This window comes from Tursiops truncatus, chromosome 3 (assembly GCF_011762595.2).
Source record: "Tursiops truncatus isolate mTurTru1 chromosome 3, mTurTru1.mat.Y, whole genome shotgun sequence".
In the NCBI taxonomy this organism is placed as follows: Eukaryota; Metazoa; Chordata; class Mammalia; order Artiodactyla; family Delphinidae; genus Tursiops; species Tursiops truncatus.
This window is the reverse complement of record NC_047036.1, coordinates 47,971,463-47,987,636: the sequence shown is the minus strand read 5'-3', so window position 1 is coordinate 47,987,636 and position 16,174 is coordinate 47,971,463. Positions and strand designations below refer to the sequence as shown.

Below are 16,174 nucleotides of genomic sequence, written 5' to 3'. Positions count from 1 at the left end.
GACACCTCAAAAATAAAGAAAAACTGTCAAATCTGAAACAAAGTTTAGATTGTTCCACTCTTACCATAGCAACTATATAAAGCACTGCTGCATTTCTGCCATTTCCAAACATTTTTCAAAATTCAGCAAGTCATTCATTCCCTATCCAAGAAGCTGGTATACGAACTACATACAAATAGGAATAAAGTCATGTTTATAACTTCCAAACCCTTTTTATTACCAATGTTTATAAACATGATATTCTACACTGGAACTTCTTAAAATAATCAAGTTCACTGATATAATTGATGAAATATGTTACATTCCAAAAGGCTACAAAACATATGGACCAGGGGTGAGCAAACTTTTTCTGTAAAGAGGTTTTTCTGTTGTAGGCTTTGCAGGCCATAAACTCTCTCTCAACTACTCAACTCTGCCTTTGTACCACAAAAGCAGCCATAGACAACATGTAAACTAATGAGCATGGATATGTTCAATAAAATTTTATTTCTGGACTCTGAAATCTGAATTTCATATCATTTTCACATGTCACAAACCATTATTCTTTTAATTTTTTTCCCTACCTATTAAAATAATGTAAAAACCATTCTTAGTTTTTGCAGGCTATACAAAAACTGGTGGCAGGCCAGATTTGGCTGATGGGTCATAATTTTCTGATCCCTCATATAGGATACTCTAATGTTAAAAAAAAAAAGGAAATACAAAAAACCCCATCAACTGCAATTTTGAGATTAGGTTCTCTTTGAATCTGGAGGGGGTTGTGGGATAGTCCATAGGTTAAACAATGCACTACTGTACTTCTGAAATAGAAAATGGGCTATATACAGACTATTTTAAAATCCTAATTTCTAAAGTTAATACCAAAATGTTAAATAAGAGTGTGTCTTTTTAATAACCTTTAAACATATTTCAGCTTCTCTCAGGAATGACTTAAACCTCTGCAGTGTTCATATTATTAGCACAGTATTTTCAGGTCCACCCTAGCATAGCTAGGGTCTCCTCTGCCCCCCAGAAGTCAACTAATGATTAAGTCACAGTGCCAAATGTACATTTCTATAGCATGATAAAAGCTATTTCCTGAAGCTTCATGAGAATACATGTTGTGTTGGGTCTCAAATATAAGAATACTCTGAGATTAGAGACAAGGCTCTGAGAACGATGGATTAGTCAACCTTCTGCGAGCTTAGGAGAAGCGTGCAAGGTAAGTACCTATAAAATCCTATTATAGGGGAGTTCTGTTAACGGTTATATTCAAACCTGGTACTATATATAATCCAACAATTTCCACATGTCAGTAGATGACTGAGAATATCCTTACCAACTCTAAATAATAAACAATTCTGAATAACCAAAAGCTTGCTCTGATTCCATAGTGACTCCCTTATGTGGGATAGGCTTTTCAACTGGTGGTGTTGTCTGTAATGAACCTTTTCCATCTGGTCGGCCGCACAGAACTCCAATCAACCACCTTCCCTGTATGCAGTGTCCCCTGTGGTGTGGGGAGAGGAGGACACAGTTGAAAATAGAGAAAATACTTCTCCTCATTTTAGCAACTTTGCTCAAGCAGGTGTCAGAGATCTACTGACTGGACAGGTAGTTTAAAAAAACAAACAAAAAACACAGAGCTTTTCATCTTGAACCTCAGGGGAAAAAAGAGGCAAACTGAAACCAGAGTGACTTACCTCAGTTATATGAAAATCAGTGATTCACTTAGAACACACATATTTTGTTTGGGGATACCAAAATCTCTTAAGTCAGCATTTGGAGATTAAAAAAATAAATGGACCAGACATGTGTTTTGGACCTGGGAATTCTGACTGGTTTCATTTCAAAATTTTTTAAGTCATTAGTAATTCGATTTATCCAGATCTTGCTCAGACAGAAAAAGGGCAAAAATGCAATTTCTTAGGAGGGTCATCCAGCTAGTGGTTGGATTATCAGTGACCTAGATAAGAGCAGAAACAGCCCAAGAAATTTTGGTTTCCTGATATAGGGAAAAGCAAGGAATCTGTCCATGCCTTCTTTCATTTTATAATTATTTACTGCACTCTAAATATTTATGGTCTCCAAACACGTGGGCAGGCTCCCCACAACATGAAATATCTCAAATATCTACTTCGGCTCAAGAACAGTGTTTTTCAAAGAGTGGTTCACAATCAACTAACAAGGCAGAGACCAATGTTGTGGGTTACAGACAGCATTTTTCAATTAAGTCAATCAATACCTTTGAAAACATGAGCAAACATGTTATGTTTTAAGGGTAACTACTATCTTGGAAACTTTAGTTTCTTTCAAAGTAACGTATGTGTGTACTGGGTTGTGATGTAAAGTGTCTTACTTTGAAGGGGGGGTTGTAATCTAAGAATAGCTTGAAATACTTTCCAGACCTAAACAGACATGAGATAAGTAAGCAATCAGGGCAGTAATCAGACCTAGAAACAAAAATTGGGAAGCTATCATCACTTGACAGCATAGGAAGCTTTGGGGTACTTGACATTATATAGGAAAAAGGCATGAGGTAGAAGAGCCCAGCCTCAAACCCTGGGGGCATCAACATTTAGAGCTTGGACAGAGGAAGAATCACCTAAACCAAATGAAGGCGTGGCCAGAGAGGCAGTAGGAAAATGGGGGAGCTGAGGTTTCCCGTGCAGGGAAAGCCAATAAAACTAAAAATTAAAAAGGAGACATCTCCCTTTCAATTTCCCATTTTTCAAAAATAAGGCATGAATGAGGAAAAGCTGCAGGATGATTTTGAGTAAAGAAGGTAACATAAATAGATGCTATAGATGCTACAGCGCCTAGAAATGTACTTACTCTGCAGATATACACATATGTAGGAACACTTGCTCGGTATTTTATGGGTACTGTAAACCAAAAGAAGATGTTGGTATCCATTTAAACCACCTATTTACATGTTTGAAGACAACATGTAGGCAAATCACATGATTGTTAATCATTTTAGGGTTGTCCATTGGCATTCTAAAGATGTCAAACCACATTACGATAAATCTTATCGTTAAAATATATTTTCACTATCTTCTTGCGAACCTCACACTAAATTCCCTTCAAGGAAAGAAGGGATTCCTAATACTCTGGAAGCAAATGCTCTCAACAGGGAGTATAATGGAATAACAGCGTTGCCCTTTGTTTAGACTGAAATTGTTCCAAACCTATTATCCTGTGCCCGTCAACAAAAGCCACAGCCTCTAATGTTCTGGGCAGCAGCCTCATTTGGAGGTAATGGGGCTCTCTTGAAACTTATATGAAGATCTATCATCGTGACTACTTTAAGTGCCTTTGCCCTACTTCACAACTTCTACAAATCACATGTTAATACTCTTGGTCTTAATAAAACAGGACATTTCCTAGAGTGGGATGGCAGCTTCCTTTTTCAAATATTAGAAGCAACTACTACTAAGGACAGCTAGTTTGTAATAGAATCAGAATGATGGTACTGAAATGGACCTTAAAAATTATCTTGCCGGGCTTCCCTGGTGGCGCAGTGGTTGAGAGTCCGCCTGCCGATGCAGGGGACACGGGTTCGTTCCCCGGTCCGGGAGGATCCCGCATGCCGCGGAGCGGCTGGGCCCGTGAGCCATGGCCGCTGAGCCTACGCGTCCGGGGCCTGCGCTCCGCAACGGGAGAGGCCGCGGCAGTGAGAGGCCCGCGTACCGCAAAAAAAAAAAAAAAAAAAAAAAAAAAATTATCTTGCCCAGTTCTTTCACTTAACAGATAAGAAAGTGGGGGCTTGACCCAGGTGGTCCAGAGGAGAGAACCTGGCTGTCAGAGCAAGTTAGATGAAGGTTTCAACCCCAGTTCTATTAGTGGTTCATCACAAGAAGTCAGTGTCTTCATTTGGAAAACAAGGGTAACAACAACCAATCTCACACAGGAGAATTTAAATGAAACAATGCATTTAAAGCTCTTAGCACACTGCGGGAACACAGAATGTACCCAGAGTCCCTCCCTTGGTCCTCATTCTCTTTTCCTCCTTGTACAAGGCAGAGCACAAACTGGGATGTTACTCAGACTCCTCTGTGACTTCACAACACACAAAAGAAAAAGGCCACAGAATTGTGTACTTAATGCCTCTATTGGTTCTGGTTTAAATATGAAATTAACATTAAGTAGCTTCTTGTAACACACTGAAATCCAAACTCAAGCCAAGTGATGGCAATGGTTTAAGGAATGGGAAGGGAAAGAAGAAAACCAAGGAGCCTCAGTGAGGTAAGAGGAAAATGAGGCAAGTCAGCATCACAGAGGTCAAGGTTGGAAATCCATACAAATGGGTGTCAGTACCAAAAGCCAGAAACAGATTAAGGAGAAATAATAACTGAAATAACCCACTGCATTGTCTATAAAATCAGTGGTGATCATGAGGAGAGGTTCCAGAAGTAGAGGTGAAAAACTAAAGCTACTTAGAGATACCAAAAGGAAAATAAGTGCAGGATAAGCAAAATCAATGAAAACAGCTACTCATTTGAGGAGCTTGACAATAAGGAGAAAAATCAAACAATAACCACGTGTGAAGGGAAGATCAAAGTGTAGCAGCTAAGAACACAGGCTCTGAAACCAGCTTATCTAGAGTCACATCTCAATTCTGCCAAGTTGTAGCTGTGTGACCTTAGGAGAATGAGTTACCCTCTCCATGCCTCAGTTTCCACACCAAAGACAGTAAGGATAAAAATAGTACCCACTGGGCTAGTTTTTCTGTTGGGTCTCATCTCTTCTCTGTATTTAAAAGGGGCTAGAAGTCTATAAACTACATCTTCCAAACTCCCTTGCCAACTAGATTCCCGTTGGGTATTGCCCATGGGAAACAATGAAACGAGACTGCAAGGTGAGAGAAAGAAAAAGGTCTTCTTTTGTTTCCTGTTTCTAGTGGTAACTCCAAAAGCAGCAGCAGACACCCGCAGGCTCGAGCAGCTTCTGTGGTGGCTCCAAAGCAGCAGAACCAATGAAGATCTCCAGCAAATCTGCAAAGCAGGCAGTTTATGCGGCAGCTGTCTGATATTTGAGTACCATCCCCTCCCCTTCTTGCTCTTCAACATTCACGCACACACCCTCACACACACACCACACACACACCCTCACACTCACACACACACACTCCTTTCTGCTCCAACATCCAACCCCCCAACACAGCCCTTCCAATTAACACTGGAACCAATTCCCTACGTTAAATCTTTCTGTGCTTAAAACATCAAGTGATTTTCATTTTCCTGATTGGACACTAATTGATAAACATCTACTTCTTATTACTATTGTGAGAATAAAATGAGGTGTTTTCTTTTAAAAGTAAAGGCTTGGGTCAGTAACTGAACCCTAGAAGGCACTTTATAAATGTTAACTGCTACTCTGCAAGGATCTTTAAATCCACGTCTGAAATCAAGTTCCTTTTCCCGCATACAGACGATTTCTGAAAATGGTCCCGTCATCCTTTCCTTCACCCAGGCTCCAAATCTGAGTCACCTTTCTTCCCGCCAATAAACACAATCTGCCAGTTCTCGCTGCAGGGAGCCCTCCGAATCGCCACTCCCCAGGTGCAAGCCTTTATTACTCCTTATTGAGTCTATATCAATGTCTTCCCCTCCCCAGAGATTTATCTGCTTGCAGGCTCCAGTTCATTCTACACTGTACCAGGAGGATTTTCCAAAAGGGAGGAGGGGAGGTGTCAGATCTTGTCACTATCCAAGGTGCCCAAGGTCACAAGTCCATTCCACGACACACAGGCCTTCCTTCCTGAAGTCAACCCCTGCCTACTTCCTTAACAGGAGCTCCCAACATACTACTTTCCTTTGGGGATTTACATCCCCAAATCTTGCACCCCAACCACATCAGAAACCCTTGGCAATCCTCCAAACTTTCTTTGCCCTTTGGTCCCTCCATACCTTTGCACAGGATAATCCCTCTGGATAGAATGCCTTCCATGCCCCACAGAGCCTCTGCTAGATCCCTTCTACCTCACCAGAACTAACCTCTCCTATGCCTCCCTAGCATTTCACCAACCCAATACTATTTCACCAACCCAATACTATTACCTAGCACCACATGCTTGTGTTGTAAGTTGCAAGTACTGAGCTCCTCAGGAGACTAAGATTCTTTACCCCTTGCATGCCCTCCATATAGCAGAGCTTCCCAGTATGAGAGCTGAAAGTTGTGAGATATTGATACCTCAGCTCTTGGAGCAGGCAGGTGGGGCTGCCAGCCCCCAGGCCAGTGGTCTTCACCCACCAGTCCAGCAGCAGCTTTTCTACTGTTAGAAATCTCCTACCCCAGTGTACTGTACAGAGTATTTTTTTCTGTGTGGTATGAGGGGAAAGAGGTTGGAAGCTCTGCTCTATAGCATCCAGATCAGCACCTTGCATACAAAACAACAGCTCCAGTCTTCCATCAAACCTCATGAAACACAACTGCTCCATTTCCAAGTTTTTAATGGCAGCATTCCCTATTATAAAAACTTACAAGTGAAGTGAAAACTATACCAGTTCCTCATTTTCTACAACTTTTTTCTTAATTTTTGGAATGTGAACATAAGAAAGTTAGTGAATGAAAGCACAGATCTTTCAAATATAAGAAAAATATATATATTCCAGACCCATTTGCATTCATAAATATTAGATTTTATTTTGGACCATTAAACACAATTGAATTCTAAGACAGCCAGTCAACTGGAATTCAGAACACAGTCCCCCTCAAGGAGGAAAACTGTTAGCTTCATAGCTTCCATTTGTTATAAATACTATAAAACAATACTGTTTCAAATAATAGCAGTTAAATACTGGTGTCTGGGAAAAAAATTAATTTAGAAGGATGAGGAAATGCATGACTTTTTGTAGAGATTCTGAGGGGATATTCAGGATCCTTTCAAGAGCTTAAAAGGTCCAAGACACTATTTCTACCTATACTTAGAAAATCTACAACTTGAATTTTCCTTGTTAGAGACGTCTCATTGTAATTACCCTTCTCCCATCAGCCACAGTTTACTTACAGTTGAAACAATAAAGAAGAAAGAACACTGGAAAATTAAGGGGGGTGGGTGGATTTTTAAATACTGGAGGCAAATAGGACATACAAAAAGGCAAACTAAGCTTTAGGCAACAAGTGAAAGAAAAAATATGAAAAGGAAAACATCCAAACTATTCCAGGAAAAGTTGGCAGAGAAATTGAGGAAACAAACTTCCCATAGCTGCCACAAGGAGACACTAACAACCGAGGACAGCTTGGTAACTCCTGAGTTAAACAGATAATAAAAAGTCTTTCAAATGTTTAAGCTAACATTTCCCACACTCACAGATGCTGGTCCCTGAAAAGATTTGCCTGGCCAACAGTGAAATTACAAAAGGACAGTTTCATTTTTATAAAGCTAAATTTATTCCATTAAGAAGATTATCCTCTATCCTGAGATTGTTTTTTGGTATTAAAATGCCTTTAAATTTTTAAAATTATGTCAAAGTATTATTTTGTTTTAAAGTGTAAATACCAGATGTGCCAGTCATGGGCCTATTCCCACAGATCAATGAGAGCTCTTTATCTCAGGAGAGTTGATCACTGCAGACATCATTTCTCAGGCTCCTAGCTAGGTCAGCTGGCTTTTCTCTGGGTTCAGTCTTTGGGAAACACTGGCGGAGAATGGGCAGGTGGGAGGAACAATGGAGCCAGGATATTTCTGTCCCTCCTTCTCTACTTCAGGAAGTGTTCCCAGCAGTGGCTGTATTTCTTTCATGGCTCTTGCTACTACTAGGAGATTCCAATCTCCTCAGAGTGACTCTGGCTGCCGGGCTCCCATAACCCTACCATTAGCGACACTGTTCTCCCCTTGCTGTTAATCTCTAGGCTGCTTCACCATCCTATCCTGCTGTCTCAGCTCCTCCATCATCTGTGTAACCAACCCGCTGAACGGAATTCCTATTTTTAAACCTTAAGAGTGGTTTCCCTTTTCTTGGGTGGACCCTAAGGAGTATATTAAGCCAGTGGTTCTGCATGTATCAGAACCACTCGAGGAGCTTTTATTAAAACCCAGATGCTGGGCCCCACTTCCAGAGTTTCCGAGCCAGTATATCTGAAGTGGAGCCAGGAATGTGCATTTCTAAGAAATTTCCAGGTGATGCTGACACTACTGAACAAGGGACCACACTCTGAAAACTTCTACAACAGACAAAACAAAGAACTGGCCATCTTTAGTTGGTCTGCCTTTTTTCTTTTTCTGTTGTTGTTTTTTTTTAACACCTTTATTGAGATATAATTCACATACCGTACATACAATTCACCCATTTAAAGTATACAATTTGATGGTTTTTATTATATTCACAGACATGTGCAACCATCACTGCCTTTTTTCATTTGACAATAAAATCCAAAACACACTGTGAAATTCAAGGAAATCCCACCTTCCTGTCTTCATATGAAAAAAACCAAACTTTTAAGATAGTTTCCTTACATTATTACAGAGGCCAATAGGTTTCTAAGGAATGGTTTTTAAAAGAAAACAGAATTTTAGCACTTACTTTATACCTTACCAAGAAATAAAATCTCAATTTTAAATATCAGAACGAATCCACTGAACTTTTCTATAAAGAAAACATCGATATAGACTCTGATTACTGCAAATAACTTAGCCAATTAAATCTCAAACTAGAAAACAATCAGTTAGCAGATGGTTCTTCGACCTTAGAAATTTAAGACTGAACAACAGTCCCAAATAATTTGAAGGGCAATTAAAGTACAGTGTCTTGGAACCAAGGTTTAAGAATCACTATACGGTGTTTAGATTTATGTTGGCAAAAAGTTAAAATCAAGTATGCAACCAAATCATAGCCGAACTGCGTGCACAAACAAAAAAAAAAAACTTATTATGAGACCAAAGGGTCTACAGACCAGCACTAATAGAAAAATGTGAGCCACAAATGTAATTTAAAATTTTCTAGTAACCACTTTAAAAAAGGTAAAAAGAAACAGGTGAAATTGATTTAAATTAATACACTCCATTTAACCCACAATACCCAAAATATTTTCATTTCAACAAATTATTAATGATATATATACATATATATGTATATTTTTTGCAGTACGCGGGCCTCTCACTGTTGTGGCCTCTCCCGTTGCGGAGCACAGGCTCTGGACGCACAGGCTCAGCGGCCATGGCTCACGGGCCCAGCCACTCTGCGGCATGTGGGATCTTCCCCGACCAGGGCACTAACGTGTACCCTGAATCGGCAGGCGGACTCTGAACCACTGCGCCACCAGGGAAGCCCTTAATGATATATTTTACATTCTTTTTATTGCACTAAGTCTTCAAATTCTGTTGCATGTGTTACACTTCCAGCACATCACAATTCAGGCTAGCCACATTTCAAATGGTACCACATCAGACAGCACAAATATAGATGAATAGAAATTCACCAGTCTCTTTACTGGACATATTGATACTTAGCATAGTGGCATTGCTCTACTATGCTGTTTTCACAAATTACTTGTGAACTATATTTTTTAAGAAGTTAAAGCTTCAGGGCTTCCCTGATGGCACAGTGGTTGAGAATCTGCCTGCCAGTGCAGGGGACACGGGTTCAAGCCCTGGTCTGGGAAGATCCCACATGCCGCAGAGCAACTAGGCCCATGAGCCACAACTACTGAGCCTGCGCGTCTGGAGCCTGTGCTCCGCAACAAGAGAGGCCACAACAGTGAGAGGCCCGTGCACCGCGATGAAGAGTGGCCCCCACTCGCTGCAACTAGAGAAAGCCCTTGGACAGAAACGAAGACACAACACAGCCAAAAATAATAAATAAATTAATTAATTAAAAAAAAAAGAAGTTAAAGCTTCAAATGTTTGTACTGACAGTTACAAAACTATGTTAACATTTGGCTCCTGCCACTTAATATTGTATTAAAAAAAAAAAAAAAGAAAAGCCTCTCAAGAGAATTACATTGTAAACAGGTAAGCTACCATCACTGTTATTTTACTTGGAGTCCCTGGCAGTATCTCAACGCTGGCAGTATCTCAACTCTCCTTTCTCTAGCCCAAGGGAAGCCCTAGCAGCCACTATGGGTCTCCACCAGTCCCGAAACTAAGGAATGAATTGTCATCTCCTGTGTTTGTGAACAGGAAGCTAAGTCATAACTACCAACCAAACCCCCAAACTGAAGTATCTGGTCCTTTGACAGGGGAAACTAATATAACCTGATCACTTTATTCAATAACAGCACAGCAGACTTGTGATAAACAAAAAATATTAAGTCACATTTTTAATGTGATTAAAAAATTATTTTAATACTGAATTAAAAATAGAAAGGACAGGACTTCCCTGGTGGTGCAGTGGTTAAGAATCCGCCTGCCAATGCAAGGGACACAGGTTCGAGCCCTGGTCCGGGAAGATCCCACATGCTGCGGAGCAACTAAGCCCATGCACCATAACTACTGAGCCTGTGCTCTAGAGCCCGCGAGCCACAACAACTGAAGCCCGTGGCCTAGAGCCCATGCTCCGCAACAAGAGAAGCCACCACAATGAGAAGCCCGCGTGCCGCAACGAAGAGTAGCCCCCACTCGCAGCAACTAGAGAAAGCCCGCACACAGCAATAAAGACCCAACGCAGCCAAAAATAAATAAGTTTATTTAAAAAAAGAAAAATAGAAAGGACAAATCAGCTTGAGGTACTACCCTTAATTCTTCATGATCTATAGAAAGAGACCAGACAGATAACCTGCATACAAAATTAAAAATTTAAGTAGACTACAAAAGTTATTTTCAGTAGGAAGCCACAGTACAACATTTATTACCTTTAATTATTACAACTGATGATCAAAATAAGACTCTAAGAATGGGATATATAACAAGTCTCTGGGTACAGAGGCAGACTATAAATCATAAACATGGTACTTTGAGAAACTCCCTAAATTATCCTTAATATTTGAAATTTACAGTTTGATACCAGTTTACTCTAGAATCCAGTGATGTATGAATTTAAATTATACCCTAAAGAAATACAGGGAGATTGAAATGGTGCCTCTAATATCAAACAATCTCTGAGCCCCTCAAAAATAATGGACTGCTAAAAAAATAATAATAATAATGGACTGTTCCTTCACTTATCAGAAAGTGGTTTCTTTTGCATATAAAACTCTTGCCATAAGCATAAATATACTTGTGTGTATGTGCAAGAGTAGTGAGATAATTACATACCTTTGGGGCTTAAAAACATCTGGTGTCACATCACACTTCAGGCATATAGTTATTTCATTTTGAACCATTCACTCTAGAGAGTACCCATCCTATAACTTGGTCATAATTAAGCAGAGCTACTCAGTATTTCAGCAATTATACAGCATAGGTGGACTTTTATATGGTACTTTTGTAAATCAGATAATCAAAACATATACCTCAAATAAGTTAAAGTGCTAAAACTATGACAAGTTACATAAGATTTACTAAACTTTTAACTTGTGACCAGTCTACATAGTAAGCTATAATTGCTGCAGATACACCCAGCTATAGAATGAAAGTTGAACCCACAGGCAGTTCACTAAGTCAAGCAGAGGGTATGGGGGCAGCAGGAATGAGGTCAGAAGAAGGCAAATCTAATAATCCGTGTCTTACAGGGAAGGATAGTGTCCCGACTTTATTTCCTATCATCTATTAGTCAGTCAGGTTGCACACCCTTACACTACCTACTCTCAACTCAAAAAATACAGGTCTTGGCATCTCAGGCTAGTGGATTAAATAGCCTCCAGAAATATTCCTTTATATAGTCTCATGGTTACACACAGGAGGGAATAGGAGAAGGGAAAGATCGTGGATGTTGCCTGGAAAGACATATCTAATCTTTCCTCACCTGCAAACAGAGGAGTTTCCTAAAAACAAAAGAAGGAAAGAAAATTTTAAGGCTTGCTCTAAGAGTTACACAGGTCTTCAGGCTATAATTTAGTAATAAGAAGAGAATGTCCCCGTACTTCAGCAAACTGCTAAATCTCTCCATCAACAGGGCTGCTAACACAACCCACCAGCACTTGAAACTGCCTTCTAGTAACACTGCTGTGTGCACCTCAGCAGCCTCACACAGCTTCTGTTATACTAAACTTCTCTTTGAAGTATCTCCTATATCCATGGCCCCCAAGTCTCCCACTAAAATCAAGGAACTGATGAAAGAGAAAATGTTACTGTTTCAAGCCAAACTATTAATGTCATCAAATACTGTGACTGAAACTCTTTTTTTTAAAGCTCGGCAAAGAAAAAATTCATACTTAACTTAGTATAGTATCAGCTCCAAGAAGCAAGAAGATGCTATGCATCAGACCATTTCTACTATCAAGGAGAAAAAAATAAAACATAGCACATTCCAGAAATCATGGAACATTTTTCAAAGGTCGGAGCTGATTTTGAGTGGTGTTACAGACCAAGGAGGTCTCTGGATGGTTTCCTTCATGCACAGACAGGCAGAGAAGCTGCCCTTAGCAATGCTTAGAAAGAAGGTGGGTCAGTGAAAAAAATCCCACTTGAGAAGACATCTAGCAAAGACCCACTGGGTGCTCCTGCACAAGTGACTTAGCCACCTCATGTCTCAGTTTCCTCAGCCACAGAACAAAGAGAATACCTTCTTCCCAAAGTTGTTATGAGGGCTGGAGATCATGCTTGTAAAGCACGGAACTGCTGATGTAAAAGTGGACGAGCTGCAACTACATAAAACAGCAAATGAACACAAGTTTCAAATAAGAGTTGACCCCCAACCCCACCCCAAACAACATACTGAAAAAAGTTCAAGTTTGTCTAAGATCACTTTAATGGGACAGAAATAACTTCAAGTGGCAGATACTTGTTTGATATTTCTTACATGCATCATTCTAGCCTGCTCCTTTTGAGTTCGATTAACATGCCGGATCAAAGATAGCAGGACAAAAAAAATTGAAAGAGAAATAGCTCAAGCACGGGCAAGAACGCACAGAATAACGAATAGAAAAAGATGCTGCATGCAGACCTGCTATGTGGCCCACAATGACCCTGCATGTGAGCTCCGTTCAAGGCCAGTGCCCTGCCCACCAAGATGGAACACAGCTTCTCATGCAAGAGAACTGAGAAAAAGACTGAAGAAGAGGACTGACCTACAAACATGGGTGAGTCTCCTGCTCTAACGACACACCCTACCATCCTCTCAAAACCTTCGGCTGTTTGTTTTTTTCCAGGTAACTTATGTATGACAAACTGAATTTCTCAATCCATGTTATATAAACCCCCATACCAATACAATTGACCTTGATTAGGGAGCTTCTCAAACTCTTCTAAGGAAGTCCCTCTAACAGCAGAAACAAATGAAAAAGTACCTTTGGGTAGTCTGGGAGTGGCCAAAAGAGGCCACAAACGTAAAACTAGACTACGTTTTTCAAACTGACATATTCTTTGTGGGACAGGTGTGAGACAGCTAGTAGATCGAGCCACTGAGTAAAAGCACTGCCTCTTCCCGGAGTCAGAAAAATATTTCCCAAGTAAAACACCACTGCCTTCATCCATTTATTCAACAAACTTTTTTTGAGAGTCAACCATGTGCAAAGGGCTTTATTGGGACTGTGAATATGAAAATATATACATATAGACATACACACATACAGTCTAATGGGGGAGACAAAAAATTCACATAGGAAACTATGATTAGGGTTACAAAGGAGAGAACTCTTTGCTAGGAGCTTTCTCTAAACCAAGCTGACAATTAAGGCATGAATCAGGCAAAGAAGAGCATTCCAAGCAGAAAAAAAGAACATGGGCAAAGGCAGTGAAGGGCAAGGGAGAACAGTGTGCAAAAGGCACCTGAGGGACCAGGCTGGACCACGCTAGGCCTTGCACACCCATGAATGACTTCTGTCCTCTGAACAAAGGGAAGCCACTGAAGGTTCTGCACAGGGAGAGCACAGGCAACATCATCCTGCCTGCAATACATATCATAAGAGCTGATCCTTGCCTGTCCAAAGTTCACAAGCTGATTATAACACTCTTAACAAATACATGAAGTCCACTCTTAACACATGTACACACATGAGAAGAGCACATACAAGAAAATGAAAAGCTCTGTGGTACATATTAGAAGTATACAAAGGCCATTAACAGGCCTTTCACTGGATAGTTAGAAAAGAGTGTGGAGCAGGTCATCCAGGTCACATCAGCACAGCTTTCAAGGGCAATGATGTATGAGATCACTCAAAAATAGAATTGAAAAAAATACACAACCAAAATTTCAGTTCATATTAAGTTCTTAAAATTTAACTTGAGGGGTTTCCCTGGTGGCGCAGTGGTTGAGAGTCCGCCTGCCGATGCAGGGGACATGGGTTTGTGCCCCGGTCTGGGAAGATCCCACATGCCGCGGAGCGGCTGGGCCCGTGAGCCATGGCCGCTGAGCCTGCACGTCCGGAGCCTGTGCTCCGCAACAACAGAGGCCGCGACAGTGAGAGGCCCGCGCACCGCGATGAAGAGTGGTCCCCGCTCTCCGCAACTAGAGAAAGCCCTCGCACAGAAACAAAGACCCAACACAGCCAAAAATTAATTAATTAATTAATTATTTTTAAAAAGTGCTCCAATGACCTTGTTTAAAAAAACAAAAATTGAAGTATCAAATAAAAGGAAAAAGCAATCTCTTAATCACTCGAAGGTATTTAAAATTCAAAGTTATTTGCTTTGGTAACCCAAAAGTACTGTTCTACACAGGAATGCCCGAATTATTTTCTGTGTAGACGCCGGAACCATCTAATAAATAAACTGCTTTTTCAGAATAGTTTTTTGGCTGATGCTGATACTGTTAACAAGTTAACAAGCTCGAAGGAAAAAGTTCCCTCAAATAAGAAAAAGAAGAAAGAAACCTTACATGGTATTTGTATAAATGTACTGCTGGTAATAAAATAAAGTCTCAAAAACCAACCTTCCTATCTTGTGGTCATATTCCTATTCAAAATACCTCCTAAGAGACAACTCAGATTTAGAAAATCAAACAGAAATTGGAACTTGGAGCTATTTTTTTTCAACTAAGAGAATTTCATACAGGTACACATAAATACTGACATATAATCTAAGCCTACCATTCATTCAAGGGACATTTCAATGTCTACTATACACACACTTCACTGACACTATTAATAGTTGGCTGTCCTGGATTTAAAATTTACCAGTATTTTTTTTCACTCTAGCAGATTTATATTTCAACTCCAAAAAGGGACTTTTTATTTAAATACTCTGTGATTCTCACCCTAAAAAACAAGACTAGAAATATCTACTAAACAATAGCAAACTCAAAATGACCCTATAACAGTATACGGCAGGGACTTCCCTGGTGGTCCAGTGGTTAAGACTCTGTGCTCCCAATGCAGGGGGGCCAGGTTCGATCCCTGGTCAGGGAACTAGATCCCGCATGCTGCAACTAAAAGCCCCGCATGCTGCAATGAAGATCCCGCGTGCCACAACTAAGACCCAGTACAGCCAAATAAATAAACATTAAAAAGTAAATAAATAAAATGTTATTTAAAAGAACAGTATATAGCAGAATATTTTTACATTTATTTGTTAGCACTTCATATTCTGAGTTGTTCGATAGCCTAATTATTGCTCCCCTCTATAAAAGATGCTTAGAAATCTACAATCCTACACACTGCAATTTCTCATAAGAAACAATCCCTCATTTTCTCCAATTTTCACATTAAAGATGAGTTCCACAGCTGTGTTCTCAAGTTTGGAAAGGGCCATGAATCAGACAGGCCAGTGTCAGTCTTTACAACAACCCCTTGCAGAATGTCAGAAGGTCTACCCACCTTCACTGAGAAAAAACCAGAGTATACTTATGAACTTGATTTACTATTATATCTTTTTTAAAAACGGTATGACGGTTCTAGATTTCCTGGGTAAGGCTTATTGAAAGAGTCAAGACACAGAATTTTCTACATTAAATAATAAATTAGGCTTCTTGAAAGAGCCAGGTTCAAAGCTCAATTCTAAAACTTAAAAAGGCAAATCAAAAGTAAAGAGAAAACTAGTTGCTCCACAACTGTAAAGGATCAAAGAGGGGAACTGCAACTCAAGGAGTAAATTTTAAAAACTAGCCTTTTAGAGATGCAATAGCCAATCCATCCATAAAACCACCATAAGTTGGCCATTATACACTGCATACATTACATTCTGAATTGTTACTATCTTTTTTTTTTTTGCTGTACG

General features: G+C 40.0%; 1 protein-coding gene and 1 long non-coding RNA gene across 2 annotated transcripts in view; both read right to left on the bottom strand.

Moving 5' to 3' along the window:
- Window positions 1–4,642, bottom strand: part of LOC141278280 (uncharacterized) — a 55,640-nt gene extending 50,998 nt beyond the window's left edge. Inside the window, exon 1 of the long non-coding RNA XR_012330702.1 lies at window positions 1,319–4,642. This is a non-coding gene — a long non-coding RNA (uncharacterized lncRNA). The remainder of the gene's footprint in view (window positions 1–1,318) is intronic.
- ZSWIM6 (zinc finger SWIM-type containing 6) overlaps window positions 1–16,174 on the bottom strand; it is a 203,989-nt gene that overhangs the window by 172,468 nt on the left and 15,347 nt on the right. The window lies entirely within an intron of this gene.